Source organism: Eretmochelys imbricata, chromosome 16, assembly GCF_965152235.1.
Source record: "Eretmochelys imbricata isolate rEreImb1 chromosome 16, rEreImb1.hap1, whole genome shotgun sequence".
In the NCBI taxonomy this organism is placed as follows: domain Eukaryota; kingdom Metazoa; phylum Chordata; order Testudines; family Cheloniidae; genus Eretmochelys; species Eretmochelys imbricata.
Window position 1 is genome coordinate 11549638 of NC_135587.1, and position 19710 is coordinate 11569347.

At 50.4% G+C, this 19710-nt stretch overlaps 1 protein-coding gene across 1 annotated transcript in view; it reads right to left on the bottom strand.

Moving 5' to 3' along the window:
• The window catches only part of ASTN2 (astrotactin 2), a 595119-nt gene that overhangs the window by 433073 nt on the left and 142336 nt on the right, over positions 1-19710 (bottom strand).

A 19710-nucleotide genomic window follows, 5' to 3' on the forward strand; every position in this document is an offset into this window, starting at 1 on the left:
GAGGGGGAGAAGCGGGGAAAGGAGACTGCAGGCAGAAGGGGTGGGATGGGACTCTCACTTGCCCAGGGTCCCACAAAACCGTAATCTCCCTGTGTGGCGGGGAGGCGACCTTCCTGTCTTTGCCTGCCCATCCATTTTTCCTATACCAGCTATGCCATGGCTCTGGGCACTCTTCAGAGGATCTGGATGCGTAGGGCCAGGCATTTAGCCAAGGGGTGGAGGGAGGGTTTGAAGCAGAATGTGGGCAGTGCTCACTCTGTACTGGGTACCCAAGTAATACGGGTGGCCCAGGGCTCAACTGGGCAATCAGCTGTTTGGGACTTCCCAGACCTCAGCGCTAGACGATGCTGTCGTCTCCAGCCACTGCAGTTCTCCCCCACTGCTCTACAGTCACTCAGGGCACCAAGCACCTGCGGCCTGCTGGGATGATACATCAGGCCTCACCCATGCTTGAAATGATGGAAAAGCTTCAGAAATAGGAGGAGCAGAGTTGGTCTTATTTATTTAAGAGGGGAGGGTGGCCCACTGGTTAGGGCACTAACCTGGGACTCAGACGCAGGATCAGTTTCCAGCTCTGCTACAGACTTTCCCATGTGACTTTGGCCAAATCACTTGGGCTCTCTGTGCCGCAGTTCTCCTTCTGTACATGAGGGGTCATAGCACTGCCCTACCCCACAGCGGTGTTGCGAGAAGTAGACAGAAGATTGAGAGATGCTCAGATACTAGGGGGAATGGATAAGTGCCTTTTAGTCAGATTTGGATGCAACTTTTGAACTATGCATCTAAGTGCTGCAGGCGACGAATGCAAGGCAAGTAGGAGGCGGAATTTTTTCCCCCCCACATTATGGCCAATACGTTCAGAAGCTGGAGCAGGAGCACGTAGTCCTTCGACGCTCACCGTCCGGAGCTCTGCAGCAGGCAAGGCCCAGCGAATTTTCAGGGCTGGGCTTTGGCTGCAGGCAAGTTCCTTGAGCGGGATTGTGGAAGCAGCCACGCGCAGTTCCTAGGTGCTGTGGACTGGCTGGGAATGCCCACTGAGACTGGTTCAGTGGATCCGGTGCAAGTCTCCATGTGGACACACCCAGTGGCCAATCTACACTGAAGCTGGTAGGTGTAGTTTCCAGCCTGAGCAGACATACCCGTGCTAGCTCTGATCAAGATATCATGCTAAAAATAGATGTACAGCTGCAGCAGCATGAGCAGCAGGATGGACTAGCCACTGTGAGCACAATCCTCTGGCCCCCCTGAGTACAATCTCACCTGAGACCCTCGGCATGTACTTGGGCCGCCGTGGCCACCTGTGTATTTTTAACGCGCTAGCTCAGTCCAAGCTAGTGCAGGCATCTACTCAGGCTGGAAATTACACCTTCTATCTCCAGTGCAAACATACCTTTACATGGGTTTGAACTTGCTGATAGGGGTTTAGCTTGTACCTAAATTATAGCTAAACCAACGTACACCAGGTATAAATCAACATTTAACTTCAATCAGTGCAAACCCTTATATCTCATCTCTTCCCCCAGCAGTTTCAGCAGAGTGCAAAGGGACATCATCTGCTATCTCCAGCTCTAAACCAGGGCAGCTCAGCTCTGAGGGCTAGAGTCTGATTCAGGGAGCAGTTCTGAGTAGGAATAGCCCAACTAACCCAGGTCCGGTCCAGAGGATCCAGTGCTGAATAGCAAAGCCCAGTTGCCCAGAGACCAGTCCTGAACAGCAAAACCTGGCTTCATGAGCCACGCCTGGAGGGTTTGGTTCTGGATGGCAAAGCCTGGCTCCCCAGTTCTCTTTACCTATTTTATCCCTTCCATATTTCCACCCCGCATGTGAAGCTCCATCCTCCTCCCCCCATGAAGCCCCCAACCCCAGCTGGGGCAGGCAGTAGAAACAATCAGAAGCCATTCTCACTCCAGCTGCCAATCTTACAGCCAAGCATGTCCCAGGAGACGTAGGCACAGGTGACCACAAGAGACCAATTTCCAGACTATTGCAGGGCGGGGGGGGAGAGTGCGGGGGAGGAGGAAGCATAGCAGCAGCTGGGGAGTGTCGAAGGAAAGTCTGAAGAGCCGCCCGTCCCTTGGTTGCCAAGCGCCCTGACCCGTCTTCATCCTGTCTCCAGTCACGGCGCTCAGCTAATTGCCTCCACTCATGTGTGCAAACTAACGGTTTACTGGAAAATGCCACGGAATGTTAATTTCATTTGGAACAGGGTAATTGCAAAGCACTTCCCTTTTTCCTTTTTTTTCCCTTTCATTGTAAGGAATGAATAAAGTATTGTATTAATAGCACCATTCGCAATTACAGCCACAATCACAGCCCCACCGATCGGCAACTGCCATTATTTCCCCCCCGCGCACGCTTTCAGTGTGTTCCTTCCCCCTTCCTTTCTCTCATCGTGGTAATTAAGATAATGCTGTACAATTATAAACACGTAGTGAAAGATCAAACACTTGAGAGCTGTTGTCCAGCATCCCTTGTCTCACACCTATGCACTGTGAACACCATTGAAAGCAAGCAGTCAATTAGCTTCTTTGGCCATGGTGTCAGGACCTAGCCAGGACTCCCTGGGAGATGCTGCTGTATCCCCGGTCTGGAATGCTCCTTGGCCCAGCCCCTCCCGTGTCCTGCAGTGAGGAAACTCCCCCCACACGGCATTGTGATGAGGAAGCTCCCTTGCCCTCCCCGACCAGCATCCACAGGGCACTCGGTCACCCTGCCCTTCCCTCCCACCACTGGCACCCATGGGGCACTGAGGCGAGGAAGCTCACCCCTTAGCTGGCATCCTCACTAGCACTAGGAGAGCACTCTCATGAGGAAGCTCACAGCATCCATCCCCTTGGCTGGTACGGCCATGAGGAAGCCCACACAAATCTTGTTAGAGCACCTTTCAGCATGCGCAGCCAGCGAGCAGGAGCAGAGAGCCGGGATGGCTAACGGATCCTTCCCTCTGCAGCTGCCAGCGCTCCTCAAGTTATAAAATAATTGAAAAGTTAAATAAAAACACTCTGGAGGAAGCTTCCCGATTTGCCGCTAATGGGCACGTGGCAAAATCCCAGCCTAATGTTCCATGGAGAGGGGAGAGAGAGATCAATAATCTCCAAGTGAGAACAGAGGAGCTGCCTCCGCCCCACCCCTCCTGGGTAGCCAGCAAAAGCCAGCAAAGGTTATTAATGACAGCGCTTGAAACGGAGAACGGAACATCTTTATGAAACGCGAGCGGGGAATGAGGGCCCCTAGGCCTTGTGGAGCCAGGAAGAAAAGTCCCATCTCTGCCCCTGCAGAACGCGCTCTTGATCCTCTAGGGCATGAGGTGGCCGGCACTAGAGACTTTCAGCATCCTCGGGAGGTGAGGGAACGTGCACTTCCCATTGACCAGTGCTGGCTGTGGAAAGGGTTGGGCCGGCCATACCAGAGCCTGCTCTGTGCCGGAGCAGAACCTCTCCAAGGGAAACAGCCATCCTTCCTAGAGCTTATCCAGACCTCTGGCAGTATCTTCGAGTTCAGGGTCTTTATTAATATACCTGGGGGCCCCTAACGTGGAGTGGAGTCTCATTGTCAGCGGCCTCCCTGCACACAGCTGTTGGAAGTCATGACAGGATGACTCCGAGGAAGGGGATGTGAAATGGAAAGGAAGGGCCCGAAGGAGAGGCGGGGTGGGGATCTCAGGGAGGGTACCTCCAGCAGCAGCAGCCCAGAGGTCCTTCACCCCATGCTCGGGACTGACTCACAGGGGAGAAGTCCACCTACCGGATCCCCATCTCAGCACTGCCCAAGGAGAGCCAACAGGATGGCTCTGGAAAGGCATCACATTGCCAGAGCCAGACGATGGCAGAGCTTGAAAGCATGGGTCTCTGTTCTGTGGAATCCCACCATGGTGCCAATCCAGGCAGCTGTCTGCAGCCCTCGGGCAGACGCTGCCCATGGTGCCCATTCACCCCAGGAGATGCTAGGAGAGCAAACAGATTGTTCCTCCTGGTTAGGGACAAAAATGCAAACCTAAAGCAGGCCTATGCCAGTTGGAAGGTGGCACAGCAGCTGCAAACACCTGGGTTGGAGCTCAGATGCTTGTCACTCTGGAAGGATCAGCCTGTCTGCTTTGATAGCTGTAAATGATGCTTCTTTCTGCCAAAGCCCAGGGAGTGCACTTCCCTCACCGACGGGCACATGCCCTGCCTCTGCCCTGCTACGGAAGGTGGATGTGTGGGGGAGAGAAGACAAATCCTTGTCTTGAGACCTTTGGGGCTGTTACCAGGCCTTGACCAGTCATCACTGTCTCCAAACCGTGTTACACAGGAGGTCAGACTAAATGCTCATAATGGTCCCTCTAGCTTTACAATCTATTAATAGAATCAGCAGCTTGGCCATCACCATTTGGTTCCTGCTGCTTGGCCTAAATCCGCAGAATGAACCTGCACCTAATCGGTTTTGATGTGGTTAACAGACAGTTCATGTAGAGAGAACGCCTATCCGCCACCCTCTGTAATGCAGCCTGACCTTAGCATCCCTCCCTCTCCATCCGCCAGGATACCTCCCACATGCTCATCCTCTCTCGGACTCCTTCACCTTTCTCCCCAGCAGAACTGCAAAACATTTGCAACACGGCCACCACTCAGTTTTCTGCTCCACAGACCCTGGTGCGATAGCCAAGCCAGGACGAGCAGGCACAGGGGCTCCCCAGCAGTTTGTCCTTTTTGCCAACAAGTTTGCTCTTCAAACTTTCTTATTCCTTGCCCAGCTGGCAAACAAATGCCAGCACCATTCCCCCTGTGCATCTGCCCTGTGGAAGCCTGTGCACATGTTGAGGAGGGAGCTGAGAATGGATGAGCTCAAGCAAGCCTGTGTGTCAAAAAGGAAGGACAGTAACACAAAGAAATACAATGCAAAGTATTATTGTTTTTGTTGCAGTACAACCCGAGAGCCTTCATCATGGACCCCTTACATTAGGCGCTGTACAAACACACAACAAAATTCTTCATGTAAGTTACACAGAGTAAAGCACCATAAAGAGCATTGCAAAACATCTTAGTAAAAGCTATTAACAATCAGTCAGAGAGCTGCCATCTCAACCGTGTACAGGGGGCACCATGTGGGAGGAAGGTTGAGATACAGGAAATTGGTGGCTTGGTGACTTAAGGAGAGGTGACTTGCGTATTCAGGGGTAGGATTCTTGTTTTGGGTATGCCTGGAGATCATGTTCCTCGTAGAGTGCAAGTTGGCACGTTTCTTCAATATTAAAGCATGGAAAAGTGACGCTTAATGTCAGGAGAAATCTTCCCTTGATCTGTTCAATTCCCAAAGTGGAAGAGCATTCTCCCATAGGAAGTAGTAGAAGCCAAATTGTTCTGGATGTTTAAAACTCTACTGGGGAAACAAGAGTAAACGTACAACAGGGAACAATCCTGTGTTGGCAGGAAGACGGAACAAGAAGTCTTTTGTATTTCTAACTTTATCAGATGCAGCGGGCAAGTGGTTGTAAGAACACGTGGAGCAGGCGTAGTGCATTCTCATCCCTCGTCTGTTGTATGTGAAAAGTAGGGAGATCTATTCTGCGCTAGCTAAAGCAACAGAGTGGTTTGCGAGGGGAGCCGACTGTAAAGGTCTGTTACAGGATGGCAGCTCTGTCACTTCTGTGCTCGAGACAGCCCTGGCGAGGTCCCCATCTCAGCAGAAAGCACCGTCTTCTGGCCCATGAAAGCATTTCTGCCTACCACTACAACCTGGGAACCCAGAAGAAGCCAAGATCGGACACGACCTCGACAGGCTGTGGTTACATACGCTCACAGCGATGTCACATACCCTGGGTGGCTTCCCCCTGCCTACAAACAGCTGGTTCGAGCAACCAGACCCAGGCTATGTCTATACATACACCAGCATACGAAGCACTTCAGCATAGACACTCACTAGAGCGACAGGAGGGGTTCTCCCATCACTGTAGTTAATCCACCTCCACAAGAGGCAGTAGCTAACGCAGTCTACACCGGGGCTTAGGTTGCCACAGATGCATCTCTCAGGGTGGACACAGCTGTGCTGATCTAGCTTTCACCCAGGTCCCTTTCTCAGACTGTGAGGGGAAGGAAGCCACTATTTCCAGGTTTACCAGAAGAAGCCAGATCTAAGCAGCGTCAGCCACATTGTGTCTCGCAATGCCTTACCACCTAATACATAAAGCAAGAGGGGCACCAGAACCCTGTGGCACCCTATAGGGATGAGTCGCTGCCCTAGTACCACTCCCTACTGAGTGAAAGGAGTCAAGTTTTAGCAATGCGCTCTACCCTCCCAGTCCCTCACGTAGGTCACTGCCTCAGGATAAATGACATCAAAAGCTGCCGGTAGATCCTTGATCCATCATCCTTACAAGTGAACTGACAAGACAGACCCAGAACCAGTGCTTCACCCATGTGAAATGTGACTGACAGAAGGAGGATAAGGACAGGGAGCAAAGCAGATACTGCTGGAATTGGCATGGCCATTCCCTTCACCGTAACCTTCCCCCTAAGAAAGTCTGCTCGCAAGACTGTTTCTGAAGCCACGGCCAGACCACAGGGAGGGGGTTTAAGAGTTCCCGGAAACTTGACCCCCTAAGAGAAGCACTTAGAGAGCAAAAAGGACCCATCCTTGCTCACACCCCAGGTTGGAGCGCCTGAACTCCAACCCAAGGCACATCATCTACCTAGCTATTTTTAGCACCCTAACATGAGGCCCTGCAACATAAGTCTCTGGGCTTGCTCCCAGATGCAGTGTAGACGTATCCAAAGGGGGACAGAAAATACCATTCTTTGCATCAGGGAAAGAACATCTCTAAGCCAGTCCTGGTCAACACTCTGCCTACAACCTAGCTAGCAGCAGCGACGGGGCCATAAATAATGTAAATGCTTTATCAAACATTCATAGTTATGTACAAAGTGATGAACAATGCCAGCCTGGGATTTATATTTATATAGTTCCTGACGGCTTGTTTTCTTTGGATAGCCAACGTTTCACAGCTTATCATCCATGTAGTTCTGACTTTGCTTGGATGAAAAGCGTTTCCGACACCAAGGGAATTAATTGTTATCTCATGCATACACGAAATCACCACGGCCTCCCAACCAGCAGCTAGGGTCTGACATGACCTCCCCACCCGCCCCGCAGACATCAAAAGAGCTGCTGATTCCATTGGCAAGAAGGTTACGCCGCTTCAGTTTACACACAGAACCTTCTCTTCAGACTCAATGAAGGAGACCTTGCGACTGTCGTTTAGGGGATGCCTGTACTTCGAGGTATGGGTGCAAATCCCAGCCCAGGGAGACGCGCCCACACTAGCTCTGAGCAGGCTGGTACGCTAGCTGCAGTGGCGGGAGGAGCAAACCACGCCGAGGACAGTCCTAGCATCTCAGATGGGTACATACTCAGCTCGGCCAGCTGCTCCCGGCTCCTGTCCCACCGCGGCTACACTCTACTTTTAGCATGCCAGCTCTATTAGAGCTAGCCCGGGCATGTCTCCTTGAGCTGGGAGTCACTTCGCCCACTCGAAGGCGAATGTACCCCCCGTGCTGCTGTGAAACGAGACCAGCCTCGGTCCGCCTGGCTGACTCGCAAAGCAGTTGCTTGGAATCATTTACTCTGTGTTAGCACTTACAGGCACAACCAGGTCAGAGCCCCATCAGGCTAGATGCTACAGTCAATAAAAGTCCCCGGCACAAAAACTTCCAGCCAATAAAAGTCCCTGGCACAAAAACCTCCAGCCTTTCCACGGCTCTTGGAGTTTTTAATTTGTTACAAGACCTGAAGTCAAGAGAGACTCAGGGGCCGGAGGGTTTTGTAAGGACGTTTTCACCTCACTCTCCTGCTGACACCGCATGGGAAGCTGTATGCACTTTAGAAACCAGCCTGATGTCTCTTCAGCCTGCTCCCTAAGCTGTCCTAATAGAACTGAAGGTGGAATTTTATACCAGTTTTGCTCAACCAGTGCATCTTTGTGTGTGGACACTCATATCCGTTTGAACCAGGCTTAAGCCTGGTCGACATGCTTGTTACTACATCAGGGGAAGGTCTGGTATTTTTAATCGATACCGTTATGCCAGTAAGAAAAGGAGTACTTGTGGCACTTAGAGACTAACCACTTTATTCTCTAAGGTGCCACAAGTCCTCCTTTTCTTTTTGCGAATACAGACTAACATGGCTGCTACTCTGAAACCTGTAGTTATGCTAGTGCAACCTGTTGTAAGAATGCAGTTATGCTGACACTCAGGAAACCCTGAAAAATATATATTGCTAACTAGTGAAACAGAGCCATGTCCCTCCTGGCTGGTAAAAGCCAGCGGAGAATAGCTAAGCCCACTGCTAATGGAAATAGCCAATGCCTCTGTCCCAGAAGCTCACCTACGAAATTCAAAAACCACATCCAGTGTACCCAAAGTTGTTCTACGTCCTGTTAAGGTACTGAGGTGGGAGGAGGGGGCAGAAGGCTGATCTCTGTTTCCGGCAGAGAAAGAACTTTCACTTTAAACTAACCAAGCAAAGGATACCTGAATTGCTGCTCAGGAAGCAATGTCTGGAGGGGGGTGGGCTAACCTGGCTAGCGGTTCTGCCTGGAAGGGGAACACATTACAATGGTCCTTTACCCTTCTGTGACCTCCAAGTGATCAGCAGCGTCAGCATTCCACCTTCTTCTCCCCTCCTCGCTCTCCATGTCAAATACAATTGCCGAAGGGTACCAGGTAGAGAAGGGGATGGGGGGAACACACTCCAGGAAATCCAAGCTCTGAGCAGTCTCACAACAGCATCTGCTGCGGGACACAGCAAGTCCCCGCTGGGCTGCTCCAGCCATAATGAACCATTAGACACACGCCGACACAACACAGATATGCCCGATGGACATGCTGGCTCAGCAGCAGCTGCACAAAGCTCCCGGCTGCTGCCCTGTGTCCCCGGGACCCTGGCAGGACGCTAGAGCAGACAAGGCACTCACACCTTCCAGCCAGCCCACCCTCGGCTCCTTTCTCCCTCCGTCCCTAAAAGAGCTTGGCCCTAGGCAGCATGGCAAGACAGGCTGTCGGGCAGCCTTGGTGGGGAGGGTGTTGCAGTTCCACCAGGGTGACACCCACCTTTCCTCCCTGCTGCCACCCCCACCCGAGCGGCACTCTCCCGGCTGTGGAATGGAGACACCTGCTCCAGGGAAGACACCAGTTTCACCATTCACACCACTCCCCCGGCAGCCGGCGCCTGTTCCCCCATGAGGAATGGATTGCTGGGAGAAGGAGCCAATGCCACCCTGCAGCACTAACAGCCCACAGGATCCCCAAGCCTTCCCCCTGCCTCCTCGCTGCTCGCCTCATTTCTACTGAGACGCCTCTCCTCCTGCTTGGCTCATTAAGCGGGGAAAAAAGCCTCGTTCCATCTAATTCCATTTGTTTTGCTTGATGAACTCAACCCTCCCTCCAGAATAAAACACAAGCTGCCCCCCAAGTCCCCAGGGCAACCCAAACTGGAGACTGAAGCAATCAAGTTCACTGAAGGGGGTGATGAGAAGAAACCCAAAAGCCCAGCACAGGAGCTGTCTGTTCAAGCCAGAGGGGCAACTGACGTATTAATTAGGACCAAGTGGATGGATCTGGAAAGCAGTTGTTCTCTTCAGCAAGTTAAAACAAAACCCCACCTCCCCCCAAAAACAAACACCCCCCCCCAACATTACATTCAATCAGCGTTGCTACAAAATTAAAGGGCCTGAAGCCACAACCATTATAACTCCTGCAAATAATGTCCCTGATTGAACAGAACAGCCCTATTCAGAAAAGCACTCCAGCCCAGGCTTAACTCCCACTGATTTAGGTGAAGCACATAAGTGCTTGGCTGAATAGAGATAGCACTACGCACTTGCTTTAATGAACTGGGCCTAGTTCTTATCCCATAGAGGCCAAGGTTTGTTTTTTTTTTCCTAGGCTGAAATTTGCAATGGGATGTTTTAACCAGGAATCAAAGGGCTGCTTATAATAGTCAAATCGCCATCCATGCAGGCATTTTGGCTGTGCCTTTAAACAGTCTTTATAAAATACGGGGGGAAGTTTGCAGGGATTGGATCCAGAGCAGGCCTGGTCAAATATAAATAGGGTCATGGGCCTTTTTGGTAACTGCTAGAGCAGGGTGGAGTCCCAAGATACAGCAGATACCGAACTGATGCTCTGATCCCTCTTAGCCAGGTGGCTATGTACCCATGCAGCCAAGCAAAAATTGGAACCAGAATTTTTTTTGTTTTGTTTTTTTTAGGATCAAAATGCCTCTGATTAATATTTTGCCCCCCACCTGTCCATTATGATTCATTTGTACACTCTCGAACTCAGCAGAGAGTCCGAGCCAGGAACTGGCTGCACTCAGAGAAAGCCTGTTCCTATCCCAAAGCTCCCCAGGCTCCCCCTGCAGAGCATGATCCCAGCAGTATGCAAAGAGTATCCCAACTTTGCATACTGCTGGGATCATGCCCCATTGCACCCCTGAGAGTGCACTTTGACACCACAACATATGGCCTAGTACTTTGTTCACTGAAGTGGGATTCTGGAGACCTGGGTTCTAGTCTCAGCTTAGCCACTGACCTGGGGTAAGTCATGTCCCCTTTGTACCTCAGTTTCCTCATCTGTAAAATGGGGATAATGATACTGACCTCCTTTGTAAAGCCCTTGGAGATCTGCTGATGAAAGAGTTAAGTCTGAGTATTATCCTCTCCCATTTTTGTTTGCAGGTGAATGCAAGAAACTTTTGCTTATCTATCTACTTTATATGGCCCCTCACACTAGTATCTGAGCACATCACAGCTGTTAGTGTATTCTTCCTCACAACACCCCTGGGAGGCAGGGCAGTCCTGTTATCCCCATTGCACAGATGAGGAACTGAGGCCCAGAGAGACTCAGTGATTTGCCCAAGGTCACACAGGAAATCTGTAGCAGAGCAGAGAATTGAACCCAAATTTCCCACCTTCCAGCCCAGCACTACCTACTGACCCAACCCTGCTGCTGCCCTGTGCCATGTGTTACCTCCCTTCCCTGAGTAGAAACACCCCCCACATGCTTTACAAACAGTTAAGCCACACAGCACCTCTGCAGGGAGACAAGTGTTGTCTCTCCTCCGCAAGAGAGCTAAGCAAACACAGATATTTCAAGGCAACACAGTGGGTCAGAAGCAAACCCAGACCCAGAACCCAGGAGAGGTGAGTTACAGACCTCTGCTGTCAGCGCACGGTGACAGTCCTGATACACTGACTGCATCAATCCACTGGATCTGTGCTAATAACTCATCTTTGGGCTTGCAGGCAATACACACATTCTGGAGCCTGTGAAGTGGGCAGGAAGGCACGCCTGAAAATTACTGGAGACACGAGCCAAGACGTTTGGCTGCTACTGAAAAAACAGAAGATGACTGTTTTTTGCTATTGCAGCTTCTATTCCTAAACACCCTTTAATTTCACGTGAATATTGATCATGCAGCAACTCTGGCTCCCTCGGTCCTCAGAAGAACCTGTTCAGGCAAAGACTTCACGCCTTTCTGAACCACTGGCTTCTCATGTTGGGGAGGGGAAGAATCCAGGACTGCAAACAGCACCTCTGCCAGCGCTGAATAGGAAACACATGGCAGGTTACAGTGACAATCCTGACATATTTTAATTCTTCTCTTCCATCCTGGTTAGGTTTTTATACAGAGCCCATCACCATAATATCTGTGCACCGGTGACATTGCATTCTGGGATCTCTTCAGTGAACCAGCAAGTACCAAGAAGATTTCACAGAGGATGTTTTCAAAGTTAGTGAAAATCTTATTTCTGTGCTGATTGTCCCCCAGACCAAGCCTTCTTCAAAGGGTGTTTGGCCCAGAAACTTGTGGCTCACTCCATTCTCACTGTTGCTTCGCAGTTCACATTTAGCGTTAAATCAAACTCACTTCTCCCCGCCCCCCATACCTTGGTAACTGATGCAGCTTCTCTGCCACATCATAGGGTCCGATCCTGCTCCCAGTGATAGACTGGACTCAAAACCCTTTGCTACAAATCTCTCCCAGTCACAGTAAGAGCAGAAACCTTTGTTGGTTATCGCTTGGCTGGACAATGTAACAGCAACAAAGAAACAGACTGCTCATGCTGCTGTAGGAGTGGATGCTATTGGTAGAGAGAAGAGATAAAGGTGTTAAAAGCTAACAGCAACTAAATTAGGAATTCCCATTGGAAGCGTGCTTCTGGCCATCATGTAAGAGGAGATACAAGAGGGCAGAAATCACAAGCATTATTGGCACCTCCTCTGCTTGGACAGACAAGTTACGTGTCACAGAGAGATGGCAAAGGAAAGGAACTGAAAGACCAAGAGGTGGAGTGGGTGGGGAAGAAACCCAAGGCCACAAGCACAATTTGAACCAGATCCCAATGTGGAGGGGAATAAAAATGCCTACTTCTCAAAATGCACCACTGCCTAACCACACCCAACCCCCAAAGAAAGCACAGACCCCAGAGACTGCAGTCATGCCAAACCTCCGAAACTTACAATGCCATGCAGAGCGGCAACTGTCCCAACCTGCTATCCTGATGAATGCAGAAAAAACCCCATCCCACCAACCCAGTTTCCCCTGAGTCCCACATCCCATCCCACCAACCCCCCTTCATTACCCAAAAACCATCTACTTGGCTAATGCGATCTCCCAACGGATACGCTTCTTTAAAAAAATAAACCCTGTTTGCATTTCTCTCCCATGAGCGGTATACGCAGGATTTTCTTCTGTCTAAATTCATCCGGGTTCTCTGCCGTGTCACCAGGTCAGGTCTACTCCTACTGCAGTTCTAATTTAGTTTACTTTAGGTTTGCAATGGGGCTCTGGGGCATGGGTTTTTTTTAATAAAAAATGATGTTGCATACTAGTTATCATGTTAATAGAAGTTGTCATAAATATGAAGGGAAGGGTAACCACCTTTCTGCATACAGTGCTATAAAATCCCTCCTGGCCAGAGGCGCACCCTGTGACCTATAAAGGGTTAAGAAGCTAAGATAACCTCATTGGCACCTGACCAAAATGACCAATGAGGAGACAAGATACTTTAAAATCTGGAGGGGTGGGGGGGAAGAGACAAACAAAGGGTGTCTGTCTGTCTGTGTGATGCTTTTGCCAGGACCAGAGCAAGAATGCAGGTCAGAACTCCTGTAAAGATTTAGTAAGTAATCTAGCTAAATATGTGTTAGATTCTGTTTTGTTTAAATGGCTGGTAAATAAGTTGTGCTGAATGGAATGGATATTCCTGTTTTTGTGTCTTTTTGTAACTTAAGGTTTTGCCAAGAGGGATTCTCTATGTTTTGAATCTGACTACTCTGTAAGGTATTTCCCTTCCTGATTTTACAGAGGTTTTTCTTTTTCTTTAATTACAATTCTCTTAAGAACCTGATTGTTTTTTCATTGTTCTTAAGATCCAAAGGTTTGGGTCTGTGTTCACCTATGCAAATTGGTGAGGATTTTTATCAAGCCTTCCCCAGGAAAGGGGGTGTAGGACTTGGGGGGATATTTTGGGAGGAAGACGTCTCCAAGTGGGCTCTTTCCCTGTTCTTTGTTGCACACGCTTGGTGGTGGCAGCATAAGGTCCAAGGACAAAAGGTAAAAGTTTGTACCTTGGGGAAGTTTTAACCTAAGCTGGTAAGAATAAGCTTAGGGGGTCTTTCATGCAGGTCCCCATATCTGAACCCTAGAGTTCAGAGTGGGGAAGGAACCTGGACAGAAGTGTATGATGTGTCCAGATTAAAGTCTGTTGCCTGGGAAAAAGAAATATCTCACCTTTGCCCTGCTGTTTATCTATCAATAGCAGAGCCCTATATCAGGTCAGATCCTGTAATTTCATTAACTTTATCACTCAGATGTGCTTGTTGCCAACTGCCATTGCATGCATCGCGCCTGTGTTCGTTTGCACCGGGTTCCAACTTCAGCAGTTCAAGTAGCACACGTGGGGGCTGGTTTCCTGCTTGCTTAGCTGCCATGCACCAGGAAAGCACTTGGCCCTATGGCACCCTCTACTCAGCACACCTATGGTTTGTGAAATAGACATTCCTTCTAAATAATATCCCAAGCCTGGCAGAGGTTTCTCCATCGGGCTGGATGTTGCATGCAGCCAGAATCCTCCTCGAGATGGGCAAACACGACCCCCCGTCCCCAATCAAATGAAAACAAAGCAGGGGGGGAAATGCTACTCCTCCAGGAAAGTGCCATTGATCCTAACAGCTGGTGGCTGCCCGGAGTGGTGTGCATGGATTCCTAACGACAGGGGAGCTTCCGTCCCTGCACTGCCACAAGGCCCCTTTCCTGCCAAGCTGGCACACCCATGGGTCTGAGCTCATGGGCGTCCAGCATTCATCAAACCTCTTACCCCCCAATTAATCACTTTGCGCTGACTGCACACAACACCTGTCAAGTGCCAGGCCACGTATGAGAAAGTAAGAGGAATAGCAAATGCCTCAGCTTCATCTGATTCACCCTCCAGGGCAGTTACTGCTGGGGACTGACACGCAAAAGAGTCTTTTGGGGCAGCTTTAGTCATGTCACTGTCTGCAGCCTGGGGACAAGTCCCAGCCGATGCATTGTTAAAATGCTGCATTGCGAGAACCATCTTCCTTGGATGCTAAACTACCCACTGGAAAGCTGGGACAGCATCGCTCCAGCCTAGCGGTGCCTCTCGAGACCTGACTGCCTGCTACAAGGTGGGTTGGGGACCAGGCTGATGGGTAGAGAGGTGATGCAGGAAAGGCAGAACGGGGAAAAGGCAGCCAGTTTTATACCCTAAGGGCTAGATCAGGAGTGAGCAAACTACGGCCCGAGGCCCGCATCCGGCCCTCCAGATGTTTTAATCCACCCCTCGAGTTCTTGCCAGGGAGTGGGTTTGGGGGCTTGCCCCGATCCACGCGGATCCTGGAAGCAGCGGCATGTCTCCCCTCCGGCTGCTACGAGAAGGGGCAAACAGAGGGGTTCTGCACGCTGCCTCCACCCCGAGCACAGCCCTCGCAGCTCCCATTGGCTGGGATCCATGGCCAATGGGAGCTGCAGGGGCAACGCCTGCGGACAGGGCGGCATGCAGAGCTGCCTGGCCACACCTCCACATAGGAGCTGGAGGGGGACATGCCGCTGCTTCTGGGAGCTGCTTGAGGCAAGTGTCTGCACCCCTGACCCCCTCCCACACCCCAACCCCCTGCCCTAGCCCTGACCCCCCACCCGCCCTTCAAACCCCTCAGTCCCAGCCCAGAGCATCTTCCTGCACTCCCAACCCCTCATCCCCAGCCCCACCCCAGAGCCCGCACCCCGAGCCAGAGCCCTCACCCGCACCCCAACCCCCAATTTTGTGAGCATTCATGGCCTGCCATACAATTTCCATACCCAGATGTGGCCTTCGGATCAAAACGTTTGCCCACCCCTGGCCTAGATCCATGAAATCAGGTGGAGTTAGGTGCCTAAATAATTCTGAGGATCTGGGCCTAATGCACCAAGATTTTCCTTGGCAATCCCGGTGCCAGGCGTTTGGCTCAGACCAGGAGTGCCTGGCAAATACAGGCAGTTGTTTAGTAAAAAACAGACTAATGTACCAGTGAGGGCAGGCGAGCTAAACCTCCTACTGGCATGAGTCTAGGGTGGCTGTAATAGGAAAGTAGCACACATACTTTGAAAAATCTCCTGCTAAGGGCATCTAATTGGCCTGGTTTTCAGAGGTGCTGAGCGCCTGCCACTCCCACTTTAGTTAATGGGACTAAATTAAATTGCACCAATCATGGGCCAAATCTTGCATCACCCGAGAGGTCGAAAGCCCCATTACATCAGTGGGAGTTTAAGGAGAGCCAAGAGCACAGGACAGGGCTGCTCCAGCGATATCCTGACAACAAAGTGCTGGGGCACTCCATTTCAAAGTGACAGATGAGGATTGAGCCATGGGGGTCAAGAAGGCCAAATGGGAAAGACAAGGCTGTATCCACGCATTGCTCTGAATATCTTCCCAGGTTTTCCCTCAGCTGCCTTGTCTTGGGTAAGGTCATTTTCACAGTAGCTAGATCACAGGATCAATCCAAATCCACAGATACCTCTGGTTAAAGTACTTGGAAAGCGACTTAATTTCTGAGCGGGTTCCCCCTACCCCTTTTAGTTTTAGATTCCCCTCAGCTCCGCTCTTACAGCCTAAGGCCACTTCATGGAGTAAGGTATGGAGAAGGGTAACTGAAACAAAATAAGTTTATTAATTTAAACTGAACAGTCGGTAACATTTGCTTACACAACCCAAGGCTAATAGACGTCTGCAGGCATCTTTGGCAACGCAGATTGGCTATTAGAAGCCATACAGAAGGGAAATTTACCAGTCAATGTAAAACGTATTTTATCACCAATTCCTGAAACCCTCGCAGAGTTTAATATTCTGCCCTAGATCTTGTTTACCGTTCTGCTCTCAAAACTATTGAAAATTCAGTTATTTCTGTCTTTCCCAACCCATACAACCCTAAATAATGTATAAAAAAGCAAAACAAACAAGAGAATGTTAAAGAATAAAAAAGCAAATGCAGGCATGGCACACGAAGATTCTGCCACAGAGGGAAGAACCAGGGAAGCATTTTGTTAACATTGTAGGCCCGATATCTGGCACGTGCATTCAACGGAGGGTGCTGAAAGGACCTGCTCCGATCGGCACCTAGGGGCTGTAAAAGGGCACTGGGGTATCTACATGCTCATTGGAGCACAACAGCATAGGCATAGGAAGTAGGAGTGCGGGGGTGCTGCAGTTTTTGCATAGAGTCCCAGCTGCTGGCCCCATACCCAGGGTCCAAGCTGCCGGCCCCAGGATTCGGCTCCCGGCTCCACGCCCGGGACTCTAGGGCCCTGATTTCCAAAGCTGCTGAGCACCCATAGCTCCACTTGACTTTGATGACTCAGCATCTCTGAACATCAGGCCCTCGGTGATTTTGCCCATGGTCACAGGGTAAGTCAGCTACAAAACTAGAACTCCGGAGTCTTGACACCCAGGCGTTGCCGCCTTAAAGGCTCTTGGTTGCAAACTGAGCTTCCTATAGTATTAACAGCGACCTCACACTTGAATGGAGTTTGCAAGCATTTACATGCTGAATCAAAGCCTGCTAGCTTCGAGAATGATGGCGCTAGGAAAGGAAAAAGTTATTCCCACTCCATTTGAGAGGGGGACTTGTGCAGCATTGCGATCTACTCCTGCCCTAAATATTGCTAGCAGGTAGAACAAATGCACTTTGCTTTTGTTTATTTGGATACATTTTACTGTGTGCTGCAGGTTAATGATATTATATGTTTTAAAATGACATTGCGATAAGCAGAGGTGGGTGTTACTGTTTTGGAGAGACAGGCTTTAAAAATGCAGGCAATCAAATGTGCATTAGCCAGAGCACTCTGGGGAAAGCGCTTTCCCTTCTGTGCAGGAGAAACAAATCCACCAATTGTGCAGTTTATCAGATCTTCATCCAAATAACTGCCTAGAAAGCCCACACCTAGCAGGGAGCATGCAGGAGCAAAGCTGGATTGTCTCCCCAAGTTCAGTTCCTCCAAACACACATGGTCTGGCAGAGTGAATTGTATCTTAGGTTGAGAGCAGAACTAGAGTCAGTCTGCTCTATTCTAGATAGATTTTTACACCTCCCTGATGACTGTAGCATCTGAGAACCTTCCCAAGGTGCATTAAATGACATCACTAACATCTGTCACGCATGGGTCATTCTCTCTCATATCCTCTCCCCAGGGAGTAGTCACAGAACTGAATAGAAAATAACTTGTCACATCTGTATCCTCAACCTGCACTGGCAAAGCCTGCCCAGAGATCGCTACAGCTATGTTGAATCCTGTGCTCACCTGGACCCCTCCCTGCTTCTGGATACCCCAATAGCTCACTCCGACTGCCAAATAGCCCCTTTTTTTAACAGATGGGGGGCGAAAACACTGTGCGATTCAGACACAGCCATCCACGTACTGGTGACCACCAGGCTTGGTTATTGTACCTCTGTCCCTATATTCTGTACAAAACGAACCACATTAAAAGAGCTATAACACAAGCTGATCAGAATATATTGCCCCAGTGCCCCATTCTCTGGGCTGGCTCCCCATTGAATTCTGGGTCAAATTCAAGGGGGGGGCGGCTCTCGTCTGCAATGCTGTCCATGGGATCGTTCCACATTATAACCCCCGAGAGACTGCCTCACGCTGGCCATCTTTTGGCCTCCCACAACAGCTACATGCCACTAGAATCATCGGCCTCAGTGGAGACTTGCCTGCACGTAGCTCTCTTGGCACTTGCCCCCACAAGAGACCATAACAGCTGTGGACCTCTGTGTGACGGGCTGGACCCCTTGGGAAGCCACCTGATGCGCTGAGATACCACTGAGCCTACCTGTTCTGCCAGCATGAGCCCCCTTTAACCTGTCTTGCTGAGCCAGGCTCTTCAAACCTCCTCGAACACACACACAGGCAGGGCCACACCCAGCTGCAGATCAGCTCCAGGAAGACTGCACTTAGGGGACTTGCTCCAGCACTCAGATGTCCTCCTCCCTTGGAGTGCAGACCCGAAGATCTACTCTGAATTTCGCCCCCTCCCTCAATGTGGAGAGAGATATGCACACTTCTTAACACCCCCCCCCCCCGCCCCCGTTAGAAACTACAGAATACAGCCTGGCCTAATTAATGCCTCTCTGCTAACACCCAATTGAGGTGGGACATTCACCCTTTCCAGGATGCTACTGTCTGTCTGTCAAGCTACAGCCTTAACAGATCTGTCTATAACCATCAGACTTGCAGCCATAATCCACCATCCACGCAGCTCTAAAGTTGTTATTACTATTTATTATTTTTGTTGCAATTGTACCTCCAAGCCCCATGCACGAACCAGCACTCCACTGTACAAAGCGCTGCACCAAAGCAGACCAGAACGGTCGTCCCTGCCCCAGAGCTCCCGGTCTAAGTGGCCGCCACACCAGAAGCTGTAGTGTCAGTGAGATTCAGGCATTCAGGGTTGTCTACCATCGTATTGTACAATCCATGATGACAGTAAAGACCTACGATCCCTGTCCACACTGCCGCTTCCACCACTGCCGGCACCAGTTGTGCTGGACGGGCACAGAATTACAGCTAAAAGTTCGCTAGCCCGGCAGGGCACGCGGTGGTGAAAATTCTTACGCTTGTTGGAAATGGAAGGTTTCTGACCATTCATTTTTCAAGGAGGATTTGACGGGGGAGAAAATAAAGTAAAACGCACGGGAAGCTGTAATGCCACCAACTTCCTACGCACATGGGTTTCTCTGGTACTTCACTTTAATGCTACATCATCTGACCAGCAAAGCGAGATTGCCAGGCTAGCTGAGGAATGTGTGTGCAATCACACGGCCTGGTCATCGCAGGCACTCACACCAGTGCCCTCTTCAGCCTAGGACAAGTTACCAAACTGTGCCTCAGTTTCCCCCTCCTTCTGAGAAATGGGGAATATTCATAAATACCAATCTTAGGAGAGGGGGTGAGGATCAGCGTTTGCGAAGTGTTTTTGAAGATGAAAAGCTCTCGATAGAGGCTAGGCTGTGTTATTTTAAAGCATGAGAATCTCTCTTTCAGCGCCCCACCCGGCTAACGCTGTAAAGAATCCCCAGTGTGAAAACCCCTGGCGAGGATGGTTTGCCAGAAAAGCAGGCCACGGGCTAACGGAGACGACGCCCGAGACCCAGGACTGGCTCCCGCCCGAGAAGC